We start from the raw sequence: 17,234 nt of genomic DNA, 5'->3' as shown, positions 1-17,234 counted from the left end.
CCTCCCTGTCCTCTGACCGCCCCTGGAATCCCTGCCCCTGACTGCCTCCCGCCACCCCATTCCTGACTGCCCCCCCCAGGACCCTTGCCCCCATTCAATCCCCGTTTCCTGCCCTCTGACCGCCCCATCCCTATCCACCCCCCCCACAACCCCCCAAACTCCCTTGCCCTCTTCCAACACCTCCTTCCTACTCCCTGCCCCCTTACCACGCTGCCTGAAGCCGCTCAGCTGGGACCAGCACAAGCGCCACGGGACCCGAGCCGGGCTGGGCCAGAGCCGCAGCCGCGGGGCCGGGACCAGCACCGGTGCCGCGGGGCTGGAGCCAGGCTGGGCCAGAGCCGCAGCCGCGGGGCCGGGACCAGCACCAGCACCAGCACCAGCACCAGCTCCACGGGGCCGGAGCCGGGCCGGGCCAGAGCCACGGGGCCAGGACTAAGCACCAGCACCGGCGCCGCGGGGGCTGGGCCGGGCCGGAGCCGTGGGGCTGGCACCAGCACCAGCACTGGTGCTGCGGGGGCTGGGCTGGAGCCGCGAGGCCAGAGCTGGAGGCGCTCGGCTGGGGCCGGGACAGGACAGGGCTAGGGGTGCTCGGCTGGGACCAGGAGCTGGGCAAGAGGGAGCTGCGGGGCCGGAGCCAGGGGCACTCGGCCGGGGCCAGGACCGGGCTGGGGGCACTCAGCGAGGGGTGCCAGGCCGGAGGGAGCCACTCGGCCGGGACCAGAAGCTGGGCTGGAGGGAGCCACTGAGCCAGCTGCACCTCCCTTCCCTCCGTGCCCCAGCTTACCTGCGTGCCTGTTGCTTGTTTCAGGCTTCCCGCGAACATCTGATTCATGGGAAGCAGGGGAGGGGGAGGAGAAGGGGAGTGGAGCATTCAGGGGAGGAGGGGGAAGTGAGCTGGGGCCGGGGCGGAGTGGACAGCTGCCGGAGCTTTTGTTAAATAAAGCCCTTATAGAACCGGTTGTCCCGGAACAACTGGTGCTAAAAGGCCTCTAAATTTAACAGCCGGTTCCTGCGAACCGGCTCCAGCTCACCACTGTTTGCAACTAGTGTTTTAGAGAGAGAAAGAGAAGGCACTAGTTCTCCTGGGGAAACAGAGCAATAGCTTTTCATGATTGAGCTGCAATTCACACAAAGCCAGGAGTTGGATAATTTCAGTATTGTCATTACTGTCAGGCAGGATAAACAGTATCGTTCCCACCCCCCACAACGTATAACAAAGTTCAACGTAGTTTGTCATGACTTCTAACTTGTCTTCCAAGGCTTTGTCCAAACTATGATTTAAAGAATAATGTTAGCACATTAGCTAATGCAGGCTAACATTTCACCTTTAAACCCTACTCTAGACAAGGCCAGGATGAGTACTAGGCCTTAACTAATATTATGTTCCTATAGCGCAGGCCTGCACAACATGCGGCCCGCGGGCCGCATGCAGCCCGCAGAGGCTCACTGTGCGGCACGCAGCGGGATTCAAAAGGCTCTGAGCTGCCCACAGTGGTGGGGAGCTCAGAGCTCTTTAAATCCCAGCCGCGGCCGGGATTCAAAAGACTCTGAGCTGCCTACAGCGGTGGGGAGCTCAGAGCTCTTTAAATCTCAGCTGTGGCCAGAATTCAAAAGGCTCTGCGCTGCCTGCAGCGGCGGGAAGCTCAGAGCTCTTTAAATCTTAGCCGCGGCCGCGATTCAAAGGGCTCTGGGCTGCTCGCAGTGGCAGGGAGCTCAGAGCTCTTTAAATCTTAGCCGCGGCAGGGATTCAAAAGGCTCTGAGCTGCCCGCAGCGGCTGGGAACTCAGAGCTCTTTAAATCCCAGCCGCGGCCGGGATTCAAAAGGCTCTGGGATGCCCGCAGCGGTGGGGAGCCCAGAGCCATTAAAATCTCAGTTGCGGCCGGGATTCAAAAGGTTGAGCTGCCCGCAGCAGCGGGGAGCTCAGAGCTCTTTAAATCCCAGCCGCGGCCGGGATTCAAAAGGCTCTGGGCTGCCCGCAGCAGTGGGGAGCCCAGAGCCCTTTAAATCTCAGCCGTGGCAGGGATTCAAAAGGCTCTGAGCTGCCCGCAGCGGCGAGGAGCTCAGAGCTCTTTAAATCCCAGCCGCGGCCAGGATTCATAGGGCTCTGGGCTGCCCGCAGCCACGGGGAGTCCAGAGCCCTTTAAATCCCAGCCGGGGCTGCGATTCAAAAGGCTCTGAGCTGCAGGCAGCCGCGAGCTCAGAGCTCTTTAAGTCTCAGCCGCAGCCAGGATTCAAAGGGCTCTGGGCTGCCCGCAGCCACAGAGAGCCCAGAGCCCTTTAAATCTCAGATGCCGGGGCCAGCTTTAGGCCAATTCAACCAATTCCCCTGAATCAGCCCGCCCCTAAGAAGGCCACATGCCCAAGCCTCAGTACGGTGTACTGGCAAAAGCCAGTGCACTGTAGTGGGGTGGCCCAGCTTCCCCAGGGGACAATTTAAAAGGCCTCGGGCTCCCAGGGCCTTTAAATTGCCACCAGAGCACCACTGCTGGAGCCCTGGGGTAGGGCTGTGAGGCTCTGGGGGCTATTTAAAAAGTCCGGAGTTCCCGTCGCTTCTACCGCCCCAGCCCTTTAAATAGCCACTGGAGCCCCACCACTTCCCCAGGGTTCCCGTGGCTATTTAAAGGGCTGGGACAGTAGAAGAAGGGGAGCCCCGGGCCCTTTCTATAACCCCAGAGCCCTGGGGTAGCGGAGGGCTCCGGGGGCTATTTAAAGACCCGGGGCTCCAGCTGCCTCTGCCGCCCCTATTCTTAAATAGTCGCTGAAGCCACACCGCTTCCCCAGGGTTCCCTCGGCTATTTACAGGGCTGGGGCGGTAGAAGCAGGGGAGCCGCGGGCTCTTTAAATAGCCCCCAGAGCCCTGGGGTAGCGGGGCAGTGGGGTATCTCCAGATGCCTTTGCTGCCCTGGTCCTTTAAATAGCCCCTGGAGCCCCACCACTTGCCCAGGGCTCCTGCAGCTATTTACAGGGCTGGGGCAGTGGAAGTAGGGGAGCCCCAGGCCCTTTAAATAGCTCCTGAGCCACGGGCTGCTACTGCTACCCTGGTGGGGGAGGCAGGAGGAGGGGGCATGCACCATACACAATGGGCTGTACTCCCTGTACCTGCACCAGTTGCCCGACGCCAACCCCTGCCGCACCTCCTGCCCTGCCTGCACCAGTTCCTGTCTGCAGCCAGCCCTGCACCCACTGCCCAAAGCCAGCCCGTCTCCAGCCAGCCCCTCAACCCCTGCCTTGCCTTCAGCCCTGCACCAACCCGTCTCCAGTCAGCCCTGCACCCCCTTCCCTGTCTCCAGCCAACCCCTGCCGCACCCACCTGCCTGAAGCCAGCCAGTCCTGCACTCCTTTGTCTCCAGCCCTGCCAACCCAATGCCGCACCCCCTCGTGGCCCTGCCTGAAGCCATCCAGCCCATCCCACACACCGTCTCCAGCCTGCCCCATACCCTTTGCCCAGTCTGCAGCCAGACCCTACCTCCAGCCACCTCCCCTCCACCTCCAGCCAGCCCCATGTCCACTGGTGCCCTGTAGTTCCCAGGGAAGTAACCCTGCACACCTGCTTCAATGAGGTGGGCAGGGAGCAGCGGGGACCCACACGTGCACCCTAGCACACCCTCAGGGAGTGGCGGAGCTCATTTCTAGTTCAGACACATCTTTTTAAAACAGAACTTTAGGTAGGGTTAACATACATCTGTACTTTCCCAGACATGTCAGGCTTTTTGGATCTTAAATCGCCACCCAGGAGGAAAATACAGACATATGGTAACCCTACTGGTACAAAAAATACATACTGTGGCAGAACTTTTTATAGGGAACCAGTTGCTAAGAAATGAAAGGCTTTTTTTCTACATTTTTTTTTCTTTCAGTCATCCCTGCCAGGGCCCCGCCGAAAATGTTCGAATTGGGCTCCACACTTCCTAAAGCCGGCCCTGCCAGCTGCGGACAGGATTCAAAGGCTCTGGGCTCCCCACAGCCATGCGGAGCCCAGAGCCCTTTAAATCTCAGCCGCAGCCGGGATTCAAAGGGCTCTGAGCTGCCCGCAGAGATTCTCGGTCGTGGCTGAGATTTAAAAGGCTCAGGGCTCCCCGCCACCACAGGCAGCCCAGAGCCCTTTGAATCCCGGTGGTGGCTCCAGCGGATGGGCTGGGGCAGGGATTTAAAGGGCTCAGGCTCCCCTCAGCAGCAGGAGCTCTGGGCCCTTTAAATCCCTGCCCCAGCCCCACAAAGCTCCGGGTTCCCGCAGCCGCCAGAGCCACGGGCCCTTTAATTTGACCCTGAGGGCTCCCAGCCAGCTCTTCAGCTGGGAGCCCCTGGTTGATTTAAAATCAAGTATCACCTCCCCACCCCCAACCTTCCTTTTTGGCCCACAGCTGTTTTGGTGGGGCGGCACTGGGAAAGGAGGATTTGTTTCTGCAGGGCTGGGCGGTGCTGGGGCGGAGTGTTTCCGCTGGGCCAGGGGCGGCGTGTTTCCGCGGGGCCGGGGGGTTTCGGCCCTCAGCTGTTTTCTTTGGAGTAATGTGGCCCTCGCCGCTTTACGAGTTGTGCAGGCCTGCTATAGCGTTATATTCCTATATACGCATACAGAGAGCACAGAACTATGCAGTAATGATTCATCCAAAACAATAAAACATTGCTTTTCTGTTTAGAACAAGTTCTTTTTACAGAGACTCCCATTAGTACTAAAGATGTTACTCCTAGATCAAGGCAGGGGGACACGAGGCTCAAGAAGATTTCTCGCTACTACTCATTACACAAATTCAGCCTAACATTTGAACCTGAGACTCATGAAATTGGATCCATATGGCAGTTTCACACAGTTTAATCAAGGAAGAAAGAATTCAAGCTGGTAACTTTGTCACAGTTCACTGAAGCACACAGAAACTAAAGACTTTGCCTGACCAATATGGCACAGACCACTCAAGTGCCACCCTGTGAATTGCCTAGTGGGGTTTCTGCTGTGTGATCAATGCCCTCAATATTTTACCTGTGACAAAATGGCTTTTTCCATTGCCTCCTGAACTTTGCTACAAGTAGCACCAAAAAAAGAGTAGATATTAATAAACCATACACTATTTATATAACACAAATTATACACTGCCAGACATCAGTTCATTCACTGCTGAATGCAGCAATAACACACAGCAATCTCTTCAGAAACCAGTTAAGAAGGCTACTGTATCCAGTTGGAAACGTGGAGGTGGGGGAACATTCACATGGGACCCAAGTTTAGATATTAAGACCATGTCTTTGTATTTGTTCTATAATGCACTTTTTGATCTATGTACATACAAATAAGTGAAATAGAATATAGTGAGCCAGTTTGGACCCACATTAGATCCAATGAGTCCTGAAAGACTTTCCAGTCTGGGGCTAGATTCAGTATTAAAGGCATAGTGAACTTCAGGTTACTACCTTCCTCTGCCTGGGAAAGGGGTGTTACATGGACATGCACCCTACTCCACTTCCTCTGGTGAGATTACTACTCTGTAGATTATAGTTGGGGCTCCACAGGAAAAGGTCCTGAAAAGACCGTTTGGAGGAATGCACAGAATCATTTTACCTCCCAGTTGCCCTGGCCACACCCGCTTCCAGATTAGCATCATCCATCCTTTGGACTGCAATGGCCCTCTACACCCCTGGCAGAGTGAAGTTCATAGCTTCTGCCTCCTCTCCCCACTCCTAGCTACTTTTCTGTCTTGGACACACTCCACCAATAGAATCATAGATCCTGGATGAATCTAAGACAAACCCAGTTTGTCTTTCGGGGTTGGGGGAGATAATTCAGTTAATCCCAAAATAGAGACTGCAAGGTGTCCTCAGACTAGGCTCAATTCAAGCAGAGTTCTTCTGAAGAGCCAAACGAAGGCTGCTCACATTCATCTCATACAGAAATCTTGGTGAGAGGAAATGGAGGTGTTTATTTAAAAAAAATCTCTGAAGTTTCGCATGCTACCATAGACAGATGAGCAGAAGACAGGGCTGGCGGATCTCTACTATCCCCTTCTGCTAACGCTTGAAAAACTAAATAAAAAACTTACACATTCATTGGACCAGGATACAATAAAAATAGAACCAGCTATGAAACATGGAATACAACATTACAAATGAGTTCAATTTAGCTTTAAGCCTCCCCCTCCCCAAAGACAGAAGGGAAAGAGACTGACACTGTCCTGCTCTGCCTACAATGCAGAGGTCACTATGCTGGACAGGAGCGGGAATGTGGGTCACTCATGGAGATGCACACACCTATTCTATAACACTAATTCTGCTACAAGACCTTTGAAAAAGGTTCAAGAGAAGAGCCAGCACAGCTAAGAAAAATGGATATTTAAAAGATACTTAAAGGACCTTTACTAACAAAGTCTGCCTTTTTTTTTTTTTTTTTTTTTTGAAAAAAGGGACTGATAGCCAATCTCTCCTGACCACACACAGAAAAGCAGAAGTTCAACTGAACTTCAGATGCAGTCATCCAGGTTAGACCAGGGGTCAGCAACCTCTGGCACGCGGCTCGCCAGGGTAAGCATCCTAGCAGGCTAGGCCAGTTTGTTTACCTGCCGTGTCGGCAGGTTCGGCCGATTGTGGCTCCCACTGGCTGCGGTTCACCACCCCAGGCCAACGGGGGCTGTATGTGGAAGTGGCTCGGGCAAGGAATGTGCTGGCCGCGGGTTTCTGCCTCCCTCATTAGCCTAGAGTGGCAAACCGTGGCCAGTGTGAGCTGCGATCAGCCAAACCTGCCAACGCAGCAGGTAAACAAACTGGCCTGCCTGCCAGGGTGCTTACCCTGGTGAGCCGCGTGCCAGAGGTTGCCAATCCCTGGGTTAGACTATGACCCTAGATCAGGATCCCAGTATCTATAGTGAACCAATCTAAAACTCCACATCCAAAAATACCTCTGAGGTTTGATAACCAGATCTGTATTGCACAGTTCTGGTTCATGCCTAAATGAAACTTTATTGTTTTTGTCTATGTTGTTTAAGTATTCTTGGGATAATTATAATTTTGTGTAAAATTTGCTTTTCTCCCCTCTCCCCAGAAGGTATTCAGGTTATATACTTCTGTTACTGATGCAGGATATTTCTTCACCTCAGCTTCACCATTCCCAATGGAGAACAACCAGCTTAAAATTACCTCGTTTGAGAAAGTTTGCCTAGCTGTTGTTATGACTAGCACATAAGTTTAGTAGAACTGGAAGATTTAGAAAAAATATTTTATCATGTTCAGTTTAATTTGTGTGTTATTGTGACCCTAGGCACCCCTGTATTCACACTCTACACACAACTGCAATGGAATTTGTACAAAATATGCCTTGCGAGGCATCTTTTGAAAACTATTACCACACAGGTGACTATCATTGCATGGGGCAACACTGTGTATGGAATTAGGGATACACCCTGATATTATACATTAAAGTCTGTGACTAAAAGGTGTTTAAACTAGGCATGTCAGCAGGAACTGATAAGCAAGCTCTCTAAAGATAAAGAAAAGAGACCAATACCTCCAACCCGGTGTGACAAAGTTCAATGGTTATTTATTTGTATTGAGGTTTCAGGAAGAACATTTACCTTGTAAAATGGCAGCAGAAAGCACCACATTGGAACACACCAGGAGACACCTTAATCAAAACAGAGTTAGCCTCCCAAAAGAGACAGGAGACCATACTCAGGGGATCAAACTGACCCCTGAAACAAAGGCAGATCTTGAGATATAAGGACACACAGAAAGAGTCTGAATTATCCTTCACCTGAGGAGACAAGGAAAACCAGCAGTTTGGACTATGTGGGATAGTCAACCAGCTATTGCTGGGAAAGGAAGACTGGTGGAAACCACCTTGAACAAAGACTGAACCTTGCTAAGTTAGTTCTTAGTAGGGTGACCACACAGCAAGTGTGAAAAATCGGGACGGGGTAGGGGATAATAGGAGCCTATATAAGAAAAAGACCCAAAAATCAGGACTGTCCCTATAAAATCGGGACATCTGGTCACCCTAGTTCTTAGCCATTAGAAAGTATATATTTTTTACTTTTGTTTGTTTGTAACCGTTTCTGTCTTTTTTCTTCCACATGGTATCACTTAACCCATGTCCTTTTGTTAACAAACTTGTTTTATTCTTACTATCAATCAACTGAGTGCTGTGTTTGAAGGAAGGATGTGTTTACCCCAGCTAAATTAATAAGCTGTCATGTACTGAATCTTTAAAAAGAGCAGGAAACGTAATACCTTCTATGAATGCACAGTGATATGGGCAGTGCATTGCAGAGACAGAGCTTTGAAGAGCTCCCGGGCTGGATTTCAATGACTGTTACCTGCTACGCACAGTTCGGGCTGGGAGATCCTTGAGGTGTTTGCCAGTGAGGAAGACAGACTGGGGTGGCAAAGAGCTGACGCACAGTCTAACCTCCAGCAAAGTTCACTCTTGCTGACAGTGGCTCATAGCTCTTAGTGTCCCCAGCAGAGTGTTACATTAGGCAATTTCACTTTGCCCGTTTGGGTGGTGTATACCTAACAACAGGGGAGAAAAACACATTTTCAAATCTAGGAAAATGTAACTAACACTACTGAAATTAGCAGGGGACTTAGAAGCAGATGTAGTATGTGAAATTTACTCTTTTTTTTTGAAGTTGCATATACTTTGAACTGATATCACCATATGCAACATTATACCATGCTCCTAAGACAGATATGGGATGCAAAATTTTAAACCCCTAATATTAATATTTCCTAGTTGAAAGTTAACAGTTTGAGACCCAAAAAACCCCAAACCCTTTAGCTCTAAAGATTAGTTCTGCATGAAAAGTATGTTCTCATTAACAGTTCTGTAATGTACTGTTTAGGATAAAGTGTATGGTTAGTCTAAGGAATGCGGAAAGCTATTCTTGTACCTGCTTTTGAGTAAAAAAATTATTCCTTTTTTACTGTTCCTCAAAAAATAAAAGTGTAAAGTTAGCGTGCTACAGGGCATGGAAGCAACATTTTAATTTCACTCTATACATGTGTTCGTCTAGCAACAAATCTGTTAAACTCACTCCATCCACTTTAGAAAAAAGAGGCACTGGCAATTGCATTAGTTTCTAACCTGCACTGAACTTAGAGATGGCAATTTTGGTTGGATGTATTTCCTGGAGGTTTCATCACATAAGAATCTTTAATTTAAGATTAATCTTTAATTCCTGGAGAGAGGCAACCCTAACTGAACTTGTTTTGCTTGCTACTTCTTATATGTATTACCATAGCACCGAAGTGCCCCAGCCCTGGACCAGCATGCCACTGTGCTTGGTGCTGTACAAGCACAGAAAAAAAGGATGGTGTGTTTAAAAGACAGCATGCTGTGCTTAATCGCTACAAACAAGTAAAGTGAACTATTTGTAATGTCTAATAGATATAGATTGCCAGACAAGAAAACCATGGCTTTTAGTGGCTGTAAAACTGCAAGTATAAAGTTACCTAGCATATCGGTGTTTGCTTCCAATTCAAAAGATTTCTGAACACCACGATAAAAATTGGGGATGTGGCCAACCTGCTTTCAATACCTACTAACTTCATTAATTTTTCTCATAGAGATAACATGTTTGCACAAATTTAACCATAAAACCTGCCATGACAGTACATTGATAGAATCTTATGGAAAAGGAATCTAGTTTGTCAGAGTGAAATTCAATTAAAAACAGTTTTCTTTTCAGATGCCCTTTTTGCCTCTGTAGCTCGGACAATGCAGCACCTTGCCCTCTCTGTAGGTCTTGTGTTCCTGCCGCCAGCTGGTATTTTAATGTGTGGTTCCAATAAATGTAAATGCTGTGCACATATGCAGTAATGCAACCCAAGCCACTGTAAGGCTAAGGAAAAAGGATATGAAGCAATGAGATGAAACGAGAAGGAGCAGGAAGGTAGAGCTGAGGAAGAAAAGAAAAATTAGCCTGGAAAAAAGGTAAATTGGATACAGGATTTTTCCTTCTCTCTGAATGAAGACTGAATATTTGTTGTTACTCCTGTATTTCAGCCTGGGACATGAAACTTTACTCATTTTTGCAAGGAAAAGGCAGGATGTACTTCTATATAGATGTTTTCAGCTTACCTACAACACAGTTTGGAGCTTATGAGACCAGTGTGAACTTTTTATTTGCATGTTAATGATATATTTAATGAAAAAGTGTTATATGAACTCAAGTGGGAGTAACTTGAGAATTATGGACCAAATCCTGCACTCTTCACTTTGTTCCAGTTTGTGGATGTCAGTGGGTGTTTTACTGCAGTAATACATGCAGGATTCAGCCTTGGGTGACTACTTAAATTCCTAGGAACAAAAAATGACCATTGCATGAAAAATAAGAGAATAAAGTATCAGAGGGGTAGCCGTGTTAGTCTGGATCTGTAAAAGCAGCAAAGAATCCTGTGGCACCTTATAGACTAACAGACGTTTTGGAGCATGAGCTTTCGTGGGTGAATACCCACTTCATCGGATGCATGTCAATAAAGCTTATTTTGAAAGGATATCACTCCACTATTTTCTTTCTGGAACGAAGTTATACATCTGAGTCATAACATATAATCCTCTGCATGATGACTGCTTGAAAAAAATACTTTAAGGGATCCAGAAGTTTTTAAAAGATCCCTGTTAAATATGGGCTACAGGACATTACCCACAAAATAAAAGGACATCCCTTGGAATACAGAATGGGTGATTATCTTAATCTGGCTTTATAGAAGATTCTTGAGTGTTGCAATTCTATGCCGTAAGAAAATTCACTCATAGGAAGCTCCCAGAAGGACTAGAAAAGAAAAGAGATGTGGGTTAGCCTAAAGACTGCGGAGAATGCTTTGAAGTTGAAAGGCACCTAATCACTGCAACCACACTTTTAACTTCACACTTGGGTTTGTCCCTACATTGGGGCACACACTTTGAAAATCTGGCTCTGTAACTTGTGTGTTCTCTTTCAAAAGATTTGTTCTGAAGGCAGCCACAGGATAGGAGAAAGGGATGTTGTCCCACTATGCTAAGGAGAAAAAGTTACTGCTACCTCTAGAAGACGATAAACTTTTAGATTCTAGTTTTGAAATGAGTCTCTAATATTTTTGCTACCTTGCTTTCTTTTCCCCCAGAAATAAGTGCAACATCTTATTTTATGTGACTTTCATTTTTAACTTTTTCTACTGTATAGCAAAATTCTCATTCTAGAACACTTTACAAAGCTGCAATGACATTGTTATATCTAAGGGGGAACAAACCAAGTCAGTTACTACCTGTCCTTCATACTGGAAGACGGTTACAGATAGTAAATGTCATGTTGTCAGCTACTTTTCCCTAAGGGCAAAGGGACAGTGGGTGAACACGGACCTTTTCATTAGTCCAAAGATATCGATGAACAGCAGTTCTCAATCTTTTTCTTTCTGAGCCCCCCCCCCCCCCAACATACAATAAAAACTCCACAGCTCACCTGTGTCACAACAACTGTTTTTCTGCATATAAAAGCCAGGGCCAACATTAAGGGGTAGGAAGCAGGGCAGCTGCTTGGGCCCCCACATTACAGGGGGCACCGCAAAGTTAAGTTGCTCAGGCTTCAGCTTCAGCCTTGGGTGGTGGGGCTCAGGGTCCTGGGCTGCAGTCCCTTGCAGTGCAGCTTTTGCTTTCTGCCCTGGGCCCTAGAGAGTCTAATGCCCTCCATGCTTGGCCGCCCTTCAGGGGGGCCCAGACCCCTGTTTGAGAATCATTGGCCTAGAAGACACTGTGGTTTAGTAGATTGAGCACTGAAGAGTAAGCCACGGATTTAATCTTCCCTCTACTACAGATTTGCTTTATGATCTTAAGCAAGTCACTTCAGCCAAAGTTTAAATAAATGTTTTTAAAGTGTCCACTAATTTGTGTTGCCTTAGTTTCAGATGCCTAATTTAGGACAGCTTGGGCTGATTTGCAAAGAGACTACATGCACACAGCTCCCATCACCTTCATTTTGAGCGGATAGTCAGGCTTATCTTCACTGCAGAAGTAACGTAGGTGTTGCACCTAACTCAGTTCCTGTCCGCCCACAATCCCTCTCACCTGAATTTGGCAGTGCTTTAAATCCAGGCTACCAGCGGTCGGCTAGAGCTATGGTGCCGCTGTCACTTGGCTAGTAACCTGCCCACTTTGCAGTGAGGATGCAGGCTCAGACAGTTCTCCAGTGCCTTCCCACAATCCCCCTTCCCCCTGTGCCCAGAAGGACAGACAGGTTATTCCATAATTCACTGGAAAACAGAGTGGCTCAGTTTATTGCAGCAGAAAAAAATCATAAGATATGCTTCCCAAAAGTGCTAGTGCCCCACAAGGGTAAGTAAAACACAAGTGAGACCACAGTAATTTGAATACAGCTGCTCACACATAGGCAAGGTTAACCAGGGTGCTGATCACCAGAGTCACCTTAGCAGTGAAGAAAAACCCTTCATAGGGGGAGAGAGATGTGAGGGACAGAACACCCAGGTGCCACTTTTTTTTTTTTTGGTTTGGTTTTTAAGTGAGGGAGCAGCATGGCTGGGCCACTACAGTTAACATGATTGGGCGGGGGAGGGAAATAAATCAGCCCAGGTGTGGGAGGAAGAGCCTGAGTGCCTGAAGACTTCTTGTATACCTAGAAGAGGAGCAAGGACAGCCACAATTGAGCCCAGCACAGTGGGAGTTAACTAATTCTGCTTGTTCCAAAGTCAGTTGATAGACCAGAATTTATTGGGAGGTAGGTAAAGTTATACCACTGGTAGGGGACATGACTGATTTAAACATGCATGGACTAGAAGAAAGCAAATTATATTTTCACCCAGGGCTGGTAAACTTAGTACTTGAGAGACGGGGTCAAAAAAATGTCCAAGCGCTACAACTAGCCCCTGTACATGGAAATGAAATATACTGCTAAGAAATGGAAAAAGAGGAAAAACATGGCAGCCTAATCCAGCATTCAGACACTTACGACGGACAATAAGGCATCTAAATACCCTGTTCATTTAAATATCTGAGTGTTCAAATACCCACTCAGCCAGGGGCTCCCTAACTGTAGCACAGAATTATTCAGATTTAGGATTTGGGCTGCAAGGGGCTCTTTGCAGAACATGAGATTAAAACTATGTGTGATTTAATTATTAAGCAATCTAAGTTATTAACCACTCAGGATGCTTTTACTATGTTATTAGCCAATTGTAGAATACTTGATCAGTCATTTTGCTGTGAGAACAATTCTGGATATATAGAGATATAGCTTAGAGAGAGAGAGAGAAAATGAAACAATGAATTCACATTACTGTGGCTCTTTTGAGTAATGTTTATCACTAATTTGGCTCCTGAACCACTGAGGTCTGAGTATCAGTACTGTAGCACCTATATTTGAAAACAGACCCTGGTCTCTCCTGCTTCTCTCCCCTAGTTCAGAATCAGGCATCAGCACCCTCTGTTTTCAATTTAAAGTGAAAATTAAGAGTATGCGGTTAACCCAGCTTCCAAGTCAGTTTCTTATGCTCAGGGTCACCTCCCAAACTCCTTGTTGCATGAACTTGTCATACTGGCTTGGCTGGTGAGACCAAGCCAACTTTACAACTAACCTGTCCTGCTGTCTCACATGTCTTTACTCAAGTGGCTGAACTCTTGATGGATATTCAAGTTTTAAACTGCTTTGGGATCTCGCTGGAAGAAAGCCAGTCTAACTACCAAAGCATTGCAAGTTTCCCAATCCAGTACTGTCCAATAGATGTTTTATCAATTTGACAAGGAGCAGCTGAGGGAAAACGGTCACTGAAACTGTATGTTTTTCTGCACACAGCCTTACTGTGGATTTTAAGGCAGAAGCTGCAAAAAGCAATCAGAGGCAACTTTGTTTTCTGCATCTTAGAGCATTACAAAAATACAGTAACTTCTCAATTAAAGTCATCCCGGTTAACATGTTTAATTGCTGATCAAGTAGAGAACATGTTCGTTTAAAGTTGTGCAATGCTCCTTTATAAAGTTGTTTGACAGCTGCCTGCTTTGTCCACAGCTTGCAGAAAGAGCAGTCCGTTGGAGCTAACTGGTGGGGGCTTGGAACCAGGGTGGACCAGCAGCCCACGACCCCCGCCCCCCATCAGCTCCCTGCTCCCCTAAGTTCCCTGTGCAGCAGCCACCCAGCAGGCTATCGATTACTGGGCAGTTCAGCTGTCTCTCCCCCAACTGCCATGCGCTGCTCCTGCCCTCTGCCTTGGAGCTGCTCCTGGGAGCCTCCTGCTTGCTGTGCAGGGGGTGGGGGGGCCAGAGGGATGCTAATTCAGGGAGTTCCCCTCCCCCACTCGTGTAGCCTATCTCCACAGAGCTGGGGGGCGGGGACACAACAGAGCTCAGAACTGAGGGAGCTTGCTGGCAGCAGCTGCTGTCTCAGCTTGCTGATCTACTTAAAAAGGCAATGGGCTTAGAGCAGGGTGAGCATTCTTAAAGGGGCAATGCGCACGTCTCTCTCTCACACAGGGGTGTGTGTCTATCTCTCACTGCGATGCTGTCTCCCTGCCCTCCATTCATGCTGCCTTGTACAGTGTGAGGCTACATTAACAACGTGTTAACCCTTGAGGGCTCTAGTTCATCATTTAGCAGTAAAGCATTCCCTGGGAAATATCCCACCCTCTGACTTCACCACCTCAACCAAGCTTCACAGTCAGCACTGTTGTGTACGGTATTAAATTGTTTAAAACGTCTATTGTCTGGCAAAAAAAAAAATTCCCTGGAAACTAACCCTGTCCCCACCTCATTTACATTAATTCTTATGGGGAAACTGGATTCACTTAACATTGTTTCACTTAAAGTAGCATTTTTCAGGAACATAACTACAACGTTAAGCGAGGAGGTACTGTAGGTCTTTATGAGGCACAGTGATGTTGCTAAATTTTGTGCTTGTGGCAAGAGGATTTTATCAGAAAACTGTGGTACACAGAAGATTTATGTCCTTCTGTAAAAATGGTGTGCTTATAGTGATAATACATTGTTATCATTCAGATTTTAAATAAAACAAAATTCTTACTAGACATGTCAATAGCAGGAGCTCAGATTGGAATGATGAAGCATTTTCTGCCAGCAAAGCCTTTCCTGATGTGGCACTATCTATAAATTAACTGTTCTTCTTGCAACTTGGCTTCTTTAACATCTGAACAAAGTATTGCAAATCAGGTGTTGCTACTGCTGTCTTTTTTTCCCTTTAGAGAAAATATCAGAACAGTCTAATTGCACTGATGGGACTGAGGGATATAAAACAGACTTTATTTAAAATACAGTCTGAACTTTCTCCAAAGACTAACAAGACTAAAGCTTAACAATTTTATATATAAACGGTAGCGGTATCTTATTTTGAACACCAGAAGACTCCCATATTTTCCCTTTAACCAAAGGGTAATACATCAGATCCTTCCCTGGGGACTGCACCTTGACAGAGAAGGACGGCTCATGTGTGTCAAAGACCCCAAGAGCTATGCCAGCAGGAGTTTTAACTCCTGACAAGGTCACCTATGCTGGACAGGTCAGAGGATAGGGACTAGACAAAACACAGTCCACTGGCCCTTCCACATGGGGTTGAGCAACCTATACTCATTTTAAAAAAACTATAGCAATACGAACAGCCAGGGAGGGCTCCAGGCACTGGCGAAGGAAGCAGGTGCTTGGGGTGGCCAATAGAAAGGGATGGCACTCCATCCGTTGTTGGGGCGGCACGTCCGGGTCTGTGGTGGCAATTTGGCAGCGGGTCTTTCACTCCCTCTCTTCCTCGTCAGCAGCAGCTCAATCGGGTTTTTCTTTTTTTTCCTCGCCGCTTGGGGCAGCAAAAAAGCTGGAGCCGGCCCTGCAAACAGCCTGATAAACATGAACAAGGCTCCACCATCCCTGGCTTAAGTCAGGGTTTCTCAAACAGGGGTCACTGCTTGTTTAGGGAAAGCCCCTCGTGGGCCAGCCGGTGTGTTTACCTGCCACATCCACAGGTCCAGCCGATCGTGGCTCCCACTGGTCACAGATCGCTGCTCCAGGCCAATGGGAGCTGCTGGAAGCAGTGGCCAGTAAATCCCGGAGCAGTGATCCACGGCCAATGGGAGCCGCGTTCGGCCGGACCTGCAGACGGGGCAGGTAAACACCTCCTGTTTGAGAAACCCTGCTCTAAGTGACATCTAATGGTGAGGGAAGGATTCAGATTTAGACTACTTCATGGTCAGGAATTTCATGCAAATAAGACTAGTAGTTCTTTTAGTCAGGCTTCCTGCTCTCCCGCTAGCTCAATACATGATGCTTCAGAGGAGAGTGAAACAAACAAAAAAAAGAGGTCACTACACCTAAACATTACTGTAGCTTCCTGACCTGGCCATGGTAAAAAATACCACAGAAGCAGAAGGATCAATAGAGAGATAGGCTACGTTAACTGGCTGGAAGAACAGAGGGCTGGGTCTACACTGAAAAACCATACATCTCCATAGCTATGTCTTTCAAGGGGTTGAAAACTTGAGAGATGAAGCTGGACTGACCTAACCCCAGTGTAGACAGCATTAGGGCAATGACAGAAGAATTCTTTCGTCGACCTAGCTACTGCCTCTCAGGGAGGTCGATTAACTACAGTAACAAGAGAACCTCTCCTGTTGCCGTAGTGAGGGTCTACACTGAAGCACTACAGTGGCATAGCTGCAGTGGTATAGCTGTGTCACTGTAGTGTTTTAAACGTAACTATAGTCCCTGCATCACTGTTTATGGCTAGTTGCATATTTGACCCCTTGTCTGGGCCAAGCCAGAGTATAGGACTTAGCATGATCAGAAGTAACTTCAAAGGGAATGACACCTGCATTGTTAAAGGACATCTGAACTGACTGTACATTCTCCTGCCTCTGGGCAGTTAGCTCGTGCTAGAATTAACTCTGTTTAATTGTATAATAAAACCACAGTAACAATCAAATGGATAAAGCTATACTAAAGTATTACAGACTGCTCCTGTGTCCTTCACACTCTGTTTCTATGCTACTCTGGCCATAAAACTAGCTGAAGTGTGGAAAAGAGCATTTAATAATGAATAGGCAGCTATTGATTTGAAAGTGCAAGAAGTTTAAGATGGGGTGTCAGGGAGGTACAGGCAGAGGAAGATGCAGGGGGCTGGGAGTGGTTCTTTTTGTACCATCCAGCCATGACCCTAGGAATTATCTTGGAAAAATATCTGGCCCATTAAATTAGCTCCTTTACATGGTGTTGGTCTGTGCGGAGAACTATTCTTCCCAAAGTGCACTTGTGATAAATAAAGTGGGGGGA

The 17,234-nt window shown here is 47.6% G+C and overlaps 1 protein-coding gene across 4 annotated transcripts in view; it reads right to left on the bottom strand.

Moving 5' to 3' along the window:
* Positions 1-17,234, bottom strand: part of PDXK (pyridoxal kinase) — a 93,184-nt gene that overhangs the window by 54,902 nt on the left and 21,048 nt on the right. The window contains exon 2 of one of the 4 annotated variants that reach the window (XM_050936708.1): positions 8,296-8,491. The exons of the other annotated variants lie outside the window; for them this stretch is intronic. The gene's annotated coding sequence lies outside the window, so the exon portion shown is untranslated. The remainder of the gene's footprint in view (positions 1-8,295; positions 8,492-17,234) is intronic. 4 annotated transcript variants of the gene reach the window in all.

Source organism: Gopherus flavomarginatus, chromosome 1, assembly GCF_025201925.1.
Source record: "Gopherus flavomarginatus isolate rGopFla2 chromosome 1, rGopFla2.mat.asm, whole genome shotgun sequence".
Taxonomy (NCBI): domain Eukaryota; kingdom Metazoa; phylum Chordata; order Testudines; family Testudinidae; genus Gopherus; species Gopherus flavomarginatus.
The sequence above is the reverse complement of the archived record's forward strand: the minus strand, read 5'-3'. Positions and strand labels throughout refer to the sequence as shown.